We start from the raw sequence: 13,416 nt of genomic DNA on the forward strand, positions 1-13,416 counted from the left end.
ATTTTAGTAATAAAACACCTTTCCGACCCCCTCTTAGTAGGAAACAGGTTGCCAACTAGAGACTACATTTCCTAGGCTCTTTAAAAAAATCAGGAGCCCTGACTGGCATGGCTCAGTGGATTGAGCATCGTCCTGCAGATGAAAGGTCACCAGTGATTCCCAGTCAGGGCATATGAACTGGGTTGTGGGCCAGGTCCCTGGCTGGGGGCATGCAAGAGGCAACCGATAGATGTTTCTCTTGCACACGGATGTTTCTCTCCCTCTTCCTCCCTCCTTTCCCCTGTCTCTAAAAATAAATAAATAAAATCTTTAAAGAAACAGGAGTGGTAATGAGCAGAGTAATCGATATGAAAATCTTCCTAGCCTTTTTTTTTTTTAATCCTCACCCAAGGAAATTTTTTCCATTGCTTTTTTTAGAGAGAGGAAGGGAGTGAGAGAAATACCAATGTGAGAAGGAAGCATCAATTGGCTGCCTCCTGTATGCACCCAGACCAGGGCTTGTGTGCTCTCTGACTGGGGATCGAACCTACAACTCAGGTACGTGCCCTGACCTGGAGTCAAACCTGCAACCTTTTGGTTATGTGACAACGTGCCAACCAACTGAGCCACAATGGCAAGGGCCTGTTCCATATTCTTAAAGAAAGCTGTTCATTTCTTTTTCTGGAAAGCAGCTATGAGGTAGTTTGGCTTCAACCATGAGAATAAGAACTATAGCTTATGGGATGCCTGCGCAAACAGAAGAAACCTGGGACCCTAAATGACCTTTAGGAAAAAAAAAAAAAAAACAGCTCACCCATTGTGTACTGCCTGCCTACTATTACAGGAGAAAAACTTCATTATTGCTTGCATCCTTGTTTTGAAGTCTCTGTTACAGCAGCTTAGCCTGTACCCTAAAGAATCTACGTACATTTCAGCATTTTAATGTTATGATTACAGAGATAAAAAGAGAGACAAATAACAAGATGTATAAGAAATAATTTGGGTTTAGATTTATTAAAACTGAAAATGTTAAAAAATATTTTTATTGTCCCAATCTGAAGATGATCTTATTAAAAAGTTTCTATCTCAAACAATTCAATTTAACAAATAATTTTCTCTCTTCATTATTCATAGCAACAAAGTTACAAGATGATAGACTTAAGAAAAGCAATCAGTCCTTTGAATAGGAGCTGAAGGAAGTGTTCTAATAATATTTTTCCTTATAGGTACAGATTTCCACAGAAGGGAAGGAGAAAAAACACAGATACTGTTTTAATAAAGTATAAAGAACTGCCTTCTCTGGTGTTCTAGAAAGTAGCAAAATTAATTGGTCTCTGAACACCTTTCCTCAATTTTCCTTAGTTCGTAACCTCTAATCCCTGTGGCCCAAGTACTTATCACACATTTCCACTAGGGTGTCCCACATGCATCTCTAAATCAGCATATTCAAAAAGAGGGATCTTTTCAAAAGAAAACAAAATAATGTTCTGGAGGACACATGATTTAAAAAAAAAAAAAAAAAAAAAGAGTCCAGAATGAGGGAAAAAAAGCCAGTGATCTTCACTAATAAAGAATGATATATTCTCATAAGAAGGCAAAATGATTATTGGTAGAAGAGACCGGGGCTGCAGTAAATCAAAGATTCCAAAGGCCACTGTAGAAGCTTGGTTAATGGGACCAGAACTCAGCTGGAGAACAAAGAGGTTGATATCCAAGAAAAGGGGACTGTGTCCTGAGCAGTGGTTCTCATATTGAGCAGACATCAGAATCACTGGGAGGGTCTGTCAACACGCAGACTGCTGGGCCCCCACCCCAAAACTTGTCCAGTTAGGTCTGCAGTGGTGCCGGTAATCTGCATTTCTGCAAAATTCTTAAGAAATGCTGATGTTCCTGGTCTAAAGCACATACTTTGAGAACCACTGATTTTGTCTGTAGAGTATCTAGAGTGGGGAGAACAGAGACAAATAACAGAAGTTCACAGGTAATTAGACAGAGTTTATAAATATTGGGTTGGCCAAAAAGTCCATGTGGTTTTTTCTGTAAAATAAAAGACATATTTTCATTTTCACCAATAACTTTATATTGATTTGGATATTTTGACTATGTCGGCTATCTCCCACTTGGCATAACATTGATTGTTCTCAATTAATGTCTTGATTTGATCACTATCAACCTCAACTGGTCTACCCCACCATGGAACACTGTCCAGAGAGAAATCTCTAGCAGTGAACTTTTGCAAACCACTTTTGACACATTCGAGCAGTCACAGCACCTGCTCCATACACTGCACAAATCTTTTTTTCCCATTTCAGTTGCATTTTTATCTTTCTTGAAATAATAAAGCCTAACATGCCAGAAATGTTGCATATTTTCTTCCATCTTCAATATTAAAATGGCTACACAAAAATTCACCAGTTTTCATAAATTTTTTAAAATGCACTTGTATATGACAGCTGTCACAATACAATCGAACAAAATTGTTTGGAATGAAGTTACAGACAACTAAGCACTACTAGAGCCACCTTACATAACTTTTTGGCCAACCCAATAGAAAGAATGTTGCTGCAAGATAATGTGCACAAAGTAAGAAAAACTCAACTCACCAGCTGAAGGGTTTTAATTAGATTACAGATGACAAGCTATCTTGTGTCCTGACCTCCATTCCCTCTCCTTGCCCCAATTACTTGTATGACCTAAAAGGTCACTTCATAATCACTGAGCATTTACTATAATTTGCAGTTTTCAGGTGAGTAAAGTTAAGTATAAACCACAATACAAATTTGTCTATAAAAGAAAACAAAGTTATCTATCGCATAAAACTACAATACAGGAGAGCCTACATCAGGGGCTCCTAAAAACATACAGTACACACACAGAGAAAACAGCAGTGAACCTCATGTTAAAGAAGAGATCCAAGAAGGCTTCCCTGAAGAGGTGCATCTAACCTAAGAACAATGAGTAGGATTTAAATGAGTAAAAAAGGATAAAAAGAGAATTTAAGGAAAGCGGAAAATTCACAATCAAAACCAAACAAAAAAGATTAAGCTTAGGCAACATTCTGGAATTGGCTGGTATTCGGGAGACATAACCAGAAATAGCAATAGATGAGCTAATAAGGTAGTTGAGGAAATTTAATAAAAGGCCCTGAATATCTTACTAAGAAGTTTGAAAATAACTTTGTAAAAAGTTAGGAAAGGAAGTATAATTACGTAGGTTTAAATTATGGGGAATGGGGCTGGTTGCAGAGACAGAGGTTCTGGCTCCTGAGCTAACTAACCTACACTAAGATCTCTAAGTCTGTCTTAGCATAAGTCCTCACCCTATGCATTCTGTCCACACATGCCTCAGATTTCTGAAATTAGAAGGTAAGTTGGCACACACAATGGCACAACCAAAAAAAACGAATCCCTCTGCAGAACTTCAATTTAAAAATATGGTCAAATTCACTCTTTTCTAGATCTGCTATCAGTTAGTTTCTTTCACCTTTAACAAATCTCTCTTCTCACAAATCCTTATATTAAGTGTAACTGCTACTGTAAACAATCAGGAGCACTGGGGAGTCTCCCCCATTGGCCAAGATGATGTAGGGGGAGGATACTGAGCGTGCTAAAACCTAGGCAAGATAGTTGGGTAGGAAAAAAGCCCTCCCTTCCCTATCCGTGTAAAAACCACAGGCTTAATCAGGAAGTAGGGATGGTCTTTGAGACAGGAGTCCACCATTCTCCCACGTCTGGCAGCTGAACAAGGCCTCTTTCCTTTTGCACTAGCACCTGTCTCATGAGTTTGGCTTTCGTTGTGACAGGCAGCAGAATTTGAGTTTCAGTTACATAACTGCAAGTGAAAATAAAGGGACTGGAATGTTTAAGAAACTGCCAACTCCTTTACTTTCTGGCCTCTCTTCCCTTGCTTCATGCCAACAACCACCTATCATATATAAAAACAACAACAAAACCCCACTACGTTTTTTTAAGATGATATGACATTCTAAGGAGATGCTACATTGTCTGAAAGACACAAGAAGTTTCACTCAATGTAACAGTTTATTTAGCACTCTATACCTTAAAACTAATAGATTATATTTCTCAGAAACGTGCAATGAGTTCCAAAAGAATGTAATATAACCTTCTAGTGACAATTAGAAATTTTCTATTGGGAATAAACAATGTGCAAGAGAACATTAACCTGCTCCTACAACACTGTAAACTTGAACAGCTAGTAACTTCAACTCAGGGGAGAAAATCTAGAAGAACAATTAATTGGGCAAAATATCACTAAAACATTTTTCAACTCTACAAATACTTTGTTGATACCGCCAGCTCACCAACAAAACTCTCAATTCATGGATTCCTTTCACTTAACAGTAAAGAGTAATAACCTAAGCCTAAAATTAAAAATTCAAAAATTACTAAAAATCAAACTTTTCACAGCCTAAATTACTGAGCTTTTAAAATACTAAAAAGTATGTAGTTTACAACTCTACCCACCACAAAATTTATATAAATAAAATATTTGGCTTACACAAACAGCCCGGATTTTAAGTATTTTTGAATTAAAAAGAAAATTTCAACAGAAGTCAATCTTTCCATATACATACAAAGCAGAACCCCAAAAAACACTGGAATTATCATCTGGAGGGCAGGCCCCTTGTAGTACAGGCTTCCCTCACTGGGTGACTGTTCCAGGAACCCATCTGTATCAGTGTACCAGCGGGCATTGTTGTGAGAAGCTGCATTCAGCTTCAGTAAATTGTTTTCTGAAGATTCTTTCAACGAGTTTGCCCATTTCATTATGGGCGATTTACAAACGCACCTGCCTGCACCACACTAAGTGTTTGGCAGTTTTTGACCAAAAAATGATATAATCCACTCCTTTCCCTCACTCCCCCATCTCCCTATTCACCTGATCTCGCCCCGAGCAACTTTTGTTTGTTTCCCTGGGTGAAAAAAGTCCTCAAAGGGAAATGTTTTGTCGATGTGGAAGAGATGAAACAAAAAACAGCAGAAACACTAAAAGGCATCAAAATCAATGAGTTCAAAAACTGTTTTGAGCAGTGGAGAAAACGTCTCAATAGGTGTATTGTATAAAATGGTTAATGGGAGAGTATTCTGAAGGTGACTGAAGTTTAAACACGTAAGAATACACACACAATTTTTTACAAAAAATTCCAGGCTTTTTGGGTCCCCCCCCCCTCATATATTTAAATGTAACCTGTTCCAATTTTAGTGTCATGGAGATTTCACTGGACTACTTTAGAGATATGTTCTAGTTTCAACTGTCACAAATTGGCCAAATGTCTATTTTTACTTCAGTTACTGTTGTATAATAAAGAATTTAGCTGGCTGTTGTCCCTGTTTCCCAGGTTGGGGGGGGGGGCGCTTTAAACCCTTGGAATTTCACAACTGATAAGACAGTGTTTCTGTTAACCACAGTGGAACCCTGAGACCATATCTTTTATATTAATAGGTGGTTCCCAGTGCACCCCTAGTTTCAGGATAGGGTGGGCCATGCTAGGAAGGCCAACCATGTGATGAGGGTTGCGGCTTTGAGCCCCACAGCAGCCTCACCTTCTGGAAGAGGAGGGGGGCTGAAGGCTGAATTCAACTGGGTAGCCAATGATTTCAATCAGGCCTATGTAATAAAATTCCAATAAAAACTCTAGACACTAAGACTTGGATGAGCTTTCCTGGTTTGTAAATGTATATTGATGTGGCAGGAAGATGACATCCTGAGGACATGGAAACTTCATCTATGGGACCCTCCCAGGCTTTTCTCTATGTATGTCTTGATTTGGCAGGTCCTGATTTGTATCCTTCACAATAAAACAACTGCAAGTACAACACCTTCCTGAGTTCTGTGAGTCATTCTAGCAAACTAAGAAACCTGACGGGGCAATAAGAACTTCCAAATTTATAGCCAGTTGATCAGAAATGCAGGTGGCCTGGAAGCCCTGGAGCAGCAGCTGGTAACTGAAGTGAGGAGAGTCTTGTGGACTGTGCCCTTAACCCATGATGTCTGCCTTAACTCTGGGTAGTTGGTACCAGAATGATGTGGCAGCTATGAAACAGGATATACTGTTTTACCTCTCTTCTAAAGACTCTTATGGGAATTAAATGAGAAAAAGTCAAATGAAACCACATTTTGAGACATAAAGCATTACAAAAAATAAAAAAGGAATTTTTTTAGTTATACTTTCAAAAATATTAAAGAAAAACTGTAAATATTTTTAAAATTCAGGATTTTCTCACTTAAATTTGTTAAGGCTTAAAATAAAGATCCAATAAGTAATCAGTAATACAACTTTTTATTAGATAAAATTCATAATATTGATGAAAAGCATTTAAAAGAACAAGGAAACCAGCACCCGTTTATGATAAAAATCCTCTGCAAAGTGGGAACAAAAAATATACCTCAACATAATAAAAGCCATATATGACAAACCCACAGCCAACATCATCATACTCAATGGGCAAAAGCTACAAGTGTTTCCCTTAAGAATGGGAACAAGACAGGGATGTCCACTTTCATCACCCTTATTCAACATGGTACTGAAAGTCCTTGCCACTGCAATCAGACAAGAAGATTAAAAGGCATTCAAATTGGAAAGGAAGATAAAACTGTCATTATCTGCAAATGACATAATACTGTATATATAGAGAACTCTTAAAGATTCCACCAAAAAACTACTAGACCCGATAAATAAATTCAGTAAAGTACCAGGATACAAAATAAATATCCAGAAATCAGCTACATTTGTATACACCAATAATGAGTTAGCAAAAATGGAAACTAAGAAAACAATTCCATTCACAAATGCTTCAAAAAGAACAACATACCTAAGAATAAATTTAACCAAGAAAGTTAAAGACTTGTATCTGAAAAATTAAAAGACACTGAAAAAATTGAAGATGATGCAAAGAAGCGGAAGCATATACCACATTCATGGATAGAAAGAACTAACATCATTAACATGTCTACTACACACAGCAATCTATAGATTCAACATAATTCCTATTAAGATATCAATTGCATATTTTACAGAACCAAAACAAATATTCCAAAAATTTATATGGAACCACAAAAGACCCTGAATAGCAACTGATCTAGAGAAAGAACAAAGGTGGAGGAATAAGGCTACCTGATATCAAACTATACAATAATCAAAACAGCATGGTACAAGCCCTGGTCAGGTAGCTCAGTTGGTTACAGTGTTGTCCCAAAAGGCCAAGGATGCAGGTTCAATCTTCAGTCAGGGCACATACAAGCAATTAATGGATGCATGAGTAAGGGGAACAAAAAATATCAATGTTTCTCTCTCCCTCATTAAATCGATTAAAAAAACACACGAACAAAAAACCCTCAGCATGGTACTGGCATAAAAGCAGATCAATGAAACAGAATAGAGAGCCCAAAAATAAACCTACGCCTTTATAATCACAATGAAACCACAGTAATATTTGCAGTAATATTTGACAGCAAAAACATACAATGGGATAGAGAGAGTCTATTCAATAAATGGTATGGGGAACATCGGACAGACATATGCAAAACAAATGAAACCAGACCACCTTCTTCCACCATACACAATAAATTCAAAATGGATTAAAGAGGTAAATGTTAGACTCAAAACCACACAACCCTAAAAGAAAATATTGATAGTAAAATCTTGGACACTCCTCATAGCAATATTTTTTTTTTTGATATATCTCCTCAGGCAAGAGAAAAGAAAAATAAACAAATGGGGCTACATCAAACTCAGAAGTTTTCATCAACAAAATGAAGACAACCCATTGAATGGGAGAATGTATTTGCCAATACATCTAAGAAGGGGTTTCAAAATTTATAAAGTACTTACAAAACTCAAAACACACACACACACTCCCACCCACCCACCACCCCCAACAAATAATCCAATTTAAAAAATGAGCAAAGGACCTGAATAGACACTTCTCCAAAGAGGACATGCAGATGGCCAGCAGGCATATGAATAGATGCCCAATGTCAGTAATCATCAGCGAAATGAAAATTAAAACCACATGGATAAGCAATAAAATACAACTGTTTAAAAAACCCACAATGAGATATCACCTCACATCTGTCAGAATGGCTATCATCAATAAAACAACAAATGCTGGCAAGGATGTGGACAAAAGGGAAACCTCATGCACTGTTGGGGGAATGCAGATTGGTGCAGCCACTGTGGAAAGCAGTGTGGATTTAACATCAAAAAATTAAAAATAGAACTGCCTAGCCTGCTGGGTGTCTCAGTTGGAGAGTTGTCGATGCACCAAAAGGTTGAAGGTTAGATTCCCCGTTACGGCATATACCTACGTTGCAGGTGTGATACCTGGTCATGGCGTGTACCAGAGGCAACAGATTGATGTTTCTGCCTCACATTGGTCCATCTCTCTCCTCCCTCTCTCTCTCTCTCTCTAAAGTTAATACATGTATCATCAGGCAAAGATTAAACATTAATTAATTAATTAAAATTAAATCAATAAACACATCCTCGGGTAAGGATTTAAAAAAATGGAACTGCCTCATTATCCAGCAATTCTACTTCTGGGAACTTATCCAAAGAAACCCAAAACACTAATTTGAAGGAATATATGCATCACTATGTTCACTGCAGTGTTATTTACAATAGCCAAGACTTGGAAACAGCCCAAGTGTCCATCAGTAAATGAGTGGTAAAAAAGCTGTGGTAATTTACACAATGGAATTACTACTTCACCTTAAAAAAGAAAATCTTACCCTTTGCAACAGCATGAATGGACCTGGAGAGCATTATGCTAAGTGAAGTAAGCCAGAGAAGTACCATATGATCTCACTCATGTAAAATCTAATGAAAAAAAAATGAACTAACAAGTGCCCCGACTGGTGTGGCTCAGTGTGTTGGGTATGATCCCGCAAACCAAAAGGTGGCTGGTTCGCTTCCAGGTCAGGGCACATGTCATGGGCCAGGTCCCCTGACAAGGGCTTGCAAGAGACAATAATCCATGTTTCTCTCGCACATCAATGTTTCTCTCCCTTTGTCCTTCCCTCTCTCTCCCTCTCTCCCCAAATAAATAAACTCTTTTTTAAAAATGAACTAACAAGCAAAATAGTTAACACTCATAGATAGAGAGCAGGCTGATAGCTACTGGGGGTGGTGGAGGCATTGAGCAAAAAAGATAAACTCATGGACAGGGACAACAGTGCGGTGGTGCAGGGGTAAAGCAGATAGAAGTTATAGGGGGGATAAATAGCGATGAACAGAGACTTGGGGTTATGAACACAAATTACAGTATACAGATGATGGGTTGTAGAATTGTGCACCTGAAACATATATAATTTTGTTAATAAGTATCACCCCGATAAATTCAACAAAAAGGGGAAAAAAGTATCAGTGAAATCAAAAAAGAAAATAAAAACAAAAGAACAAGGAATCCAAATCATAATTTCAATTACATAATTCAGACTAATGCCTAAATGTAAAAATATAAAGTCTATTCTTACTAATCTCAAGTGTAGAAATGATGAGAAACTAGAAAATTTGTAAGATTCAACTATCTTCTAACTAAACCTCCAAAAAAGCTCATTTTATCTTTTTTTAGGTTATGATCAGGAATGGTTGACACCAATAAGCAACATTTTGGTTGCTCAGATACTGGATTCAAATAAACTTTCCTATTACTTTAAAGTCAATGATTAAAAAAAAACCCTCAAAATTTTAAACCACAAATTTAAAGAACACATTGCTCATTCTCTATTCTCTTGAAAAGAAGATACTAAACATACACACTGGTCTTCCCCTGCATGGCAGAGGGGCAGTTAATTATTGGAGCAGGAAAAAAACAGTCTTAGAGGAAAAAAAAACCATTTTAAAAAACCTTAGGTTTTAGTCATAGTTCTCCTTCTTATAAATCAAATGACTTTCTGGGTCTCATTTTCCTCCAGGAAACTATAAGGGCATGGTCTACAGAATCTGTAAGGTTCAATCTAGCACCAGCATTCTGATTCCACTTGAGTGTTAATAAGTCCACAACTCATAATTTAGATATCCTTCAAATTTTAAGTCTTGCAAATAGATGACAAAAATCATTAAAGCTTACCATAGTACAAAAATGTTCTACCATGTTTCCCTCCTTACGTACTAAAAACAGAGATGACATTTGCTCTACATCAGAAGGAACTTAATTTTTATTAAATATTTACTTGCTACTTGAAATTTATTTAAGCCTTAAGCAAATTTAAACACATTCATGTTTTTTAAATCTAGTGCATTACATTATATACAAAACTTTTTCAAACTATGTATTTACAAAGCTGACGTACCATGATACATAATGCTTTATTTTTAATGACTTTTATAATTAGAAAAAAAAGATTTTGCATATCAGCCTATTAAAATGTTTCACACTTATAAAATATATAGGCACCTAAGTGTAGTAGTAGTTTAAAAAAAACACCTTAGCCACAAACAGTGATGAAGCTGCCACTAGTTAAAAGTTGCAGCACAGATGATGTGATAAAACAGACTAGGAAGTTTCCTAACAGAAAGCATATTTTTATGTGCCTTATAGCAAACTGGTTATAACCTTGGGTTAATGGTATCATATGGAAGCAGACTGAAATTGTGGCTTCTTTCTGTGTGACCTGGCCAAGTAATATCATTCCTCTGTTTCTTTATAACTGCCTATACGCTCCAGTTGGGGAGGTCATGGAGCAAAGAAGTCTAGCGGGGGAAATGGATAAATAAGCAGATAGTGTATCTTTGTCTACTAATAAATGCTGTGGAGAAAAGTAAAGCAAAATGAAGAAGTCAGAAGTGAAAGGAGAACTGGCATCTTTTATTTTAGAGATCAGGAGAGGACTATCTGAGGTGATGACATCGGAGCAGCAAACAGATGTAAAGGCAAGGTAACCAGCAGGAAAAGGGGTGGCCCACCTAAAAGAACAGCAAGTTGTTAACACCCCAAGGTAGGAACAGATTGGTTTGTTCAAGAAAACAGCAAAAGGACCTTCGGACTGAGGCAAGTGAAGAATCACTGTTGCTAAGAGGTAAGGTCAGAATTACCAACTGCCAAACCATGTAATGCCCTGATCGGCTGTAGTAAGGACTTTTGATTCATTCTACAAATGAGAAAAAAAGCAGAGATATTAGTAACTTAAATTGTCTAATGCCACACAGCTAATGAGCAGAATCACAATTTAAATCTATTTGTAACTCCAAAGTCCTTATCTTTCTACTAGAGCAGCTATCAAAGAAAGAACTATTAGATATATACTATATGTAGCCTTCCTAACTTACTATTAATGACTATGCTGTTCCAAGTGAGGACAACGTTTCTTTCTGTTAGGTAGAATCTGAGGTTTGAAGCTGGAGGTGGGAAAATGCAGGGGTCTTACATAGTCAAACACAGTATTCTGAAAACTTTTCTTCTTGAGACTTAATAGAAATTAACTCCAAAAGAATGACTCCCACCTTTTTGAGGGGAAAATACCGTAGATATAGACTGTTAATCACAAAATAGGTGAAACGTTCTATGACCAAAAAAAAAAAAAAAAAAAAAAAAAAAAAAGGGCCTCTACAAGACTGCAGGAGAAAAACAGGATGTGGATGGAAAGATAATCAAAAGTGGCAAGTAAAGAGCCTACGAATTGAAAGGAGGAGACCTTCATAGATAGAAGATTACTGAAAAGAACTTTGAGTAAGCATGAAGAGTCCAACGTAGGAAGCAGAGGGAGGGAAGGACATGCTAGCAGTATTTGCACCAGTTAAGACAAGGCTATGTGGGAAGGCAGAGACAGCAAGTTCGGAAAACAGGTAGACGGTACAGCCACAGGACAGGTTACTGTGAACGCCACAGGAAGAAAATCAAGATTATGATCGTATGTCCTACCCTACCTAAAGAGGAAATGACTATTCCTCCAAGACTAATTGGAGAGACCAGAGAGGCCAGACACCAGAATTGAGAACTGCTACACGAAGCCCTTAAGAGTTAGTTACAAGCCCTTTTTACAGTATGTGCTGGTCCACATTATTTTTACCTAAATGACAGCCATTACTATTGCATACGTGACCTGAAAAAACCTGGAAGACAGAAAGAGTAAACTTACACCATTTGCAATTCTTTTTTTAAATAAGAGGTAATCAATTAAGGAGTGATGTATTAAAGTATTTATTTACAAACTCGGTTTAGGTAGTAAGAGCAGTTTACTGCATAAGGGAATGCCTTTTCCCGTGTACACAGGGCTGACTTAACAGTGACTGGAAGTGTGAAACGGACACTTGCGTGGGAAGGTGGGAAAAGGTGCTCTGCATATTAAAGGAAAAGAGGCAAAGGAAACACAAGTGCATAAAAAAAAGCTGTCTTAAGATATTCTGACCCCGATTCTGGGACCCACTGGGGGAGATGTCTGATGAAGGGATAACGGGGGCGGGGGACACACGGCGGCGGGCGAAGTACTGCGGAGAACACCGCGCTCGGCCCCCGCAGACACCCTGCGCGGCTCCACGAGCAAGCGACCAAACGCGCGCACGAATGAATGGCGCGGCGCTGAAAGGCCGGCGAGGCGCCGGCGCAGGAGAGGGAGTTTGCGGCGCGGCCAGAGCGGGGCCGAGAGGCGTCCACGGCGAGAAGCGACGGACGGGGGTGGGGGTGGGGGGGAACCAGGGCGCGGAAGGCAGGGCCGCGAGCGCCAGTGGTCGCGCGGTGCCTCCGCGGGCCGCCGTGTCTGCGGTCGGGCTGGCCGCGCCATGGCGGAGGGGGAAGGGAGGTCACCGTTACATAACCCGGCGGCCGCCGCTCTAGAGGAGCCCGGGCCGCCAGGCCGGGAGAGAACGGCCACGATGCTCAGCCGGCGTACCATACCACCCCCTCCGCCTCCTCAGACGTCCGTGCACAGCCGCCACCGGACGCGGTTGCGGCGCCTCCGGGCTGCGGTAGTCCCGTCCCGCCCTTCCCCCACCCCGCCGCCGGCCGGGGGTCGCTCACCTTCCGCGTTGCCCCAGACCACCATTCCCGGCACGGCCGCGTCGTCCGGCCTCGCGGGCCCCGGCGCCCCCACTGCGGCACAGTACCCACGCCGGGGCCGGGAGGACGGCCTGAAAGGAGTCACACCGGCGCGCCTCTCCGCGCGACAGTCCACGCTCGCCCCACGCTCTCGGAGGCTGCCCTGCGCGCTCCGCGAAGGCCCCCGCCCCACTCCCTCTGCGGACGCGCGCGCCACAACCCCGCCCCGCCGCCCCCTCGGCCGGTTCTCTGGCTCCGCCCCCGCACCACCCGCGGCAGGCACTGGCCCGCTCAGCGCGCGGGGATGGCGGGCGGCTGGCCCCGCCCCAACCGCTCTCACCCAGGCGCTGCGCACGCGCCCAGCCTGGGGCGACCCCAAACGCCTGGAACGGGGCCTCGGAGCTCAGCTAGGGCTGCGTCGACTCTCCCCGGCCCCGCCCCC

At 40.4% G+C, this 13,416-nt stretch overlaps 1 protein-coding gene across 2 annotated transcripts in view; it reads right to left on the reverse strand.

Moving 5' to 3' along the window:
- The window catches only part of REV1 (REV1 DNA directed polymerase), a 93,871-nt gene extending 80,712 nt beyond the window's left edge, over positions 1-13,159 (reverse strand). Inside the window, exon 1 of one of the 2 annotated variants that reach the window (XM_054586325.1) lies at positions 12,957-13,159. The gene's annotated coding sequence lies outside the window, so the exon portion shown is untranslated. The remainder of the gene's footprint in view (positions 1-12,956) is intronic. The other variant, XM_054586316.1, reaches the window with a different exon arrangement.
- Positions 13,160-13,416: the final 257 nt, after the last annotated feature.

The sequence above is a fragment of the Pteronotus mesoamericanus genome, unplaced genomic scaffold (assembly GCF_021234165.1).
Source record: "Pteronotus mesoamericanus isolate MK-2021 breed Mesoamerican mustached bat unplaced genomic scaffold, CSHL_Meso_final contig_121, whole genome shotgun sequence".
NCBI lineage: Eukaryota > Metazoa > Chordata > Mammalia > Chiroptera > Mormoopidae > Pteronotus > Pteronotus mesoamericanus.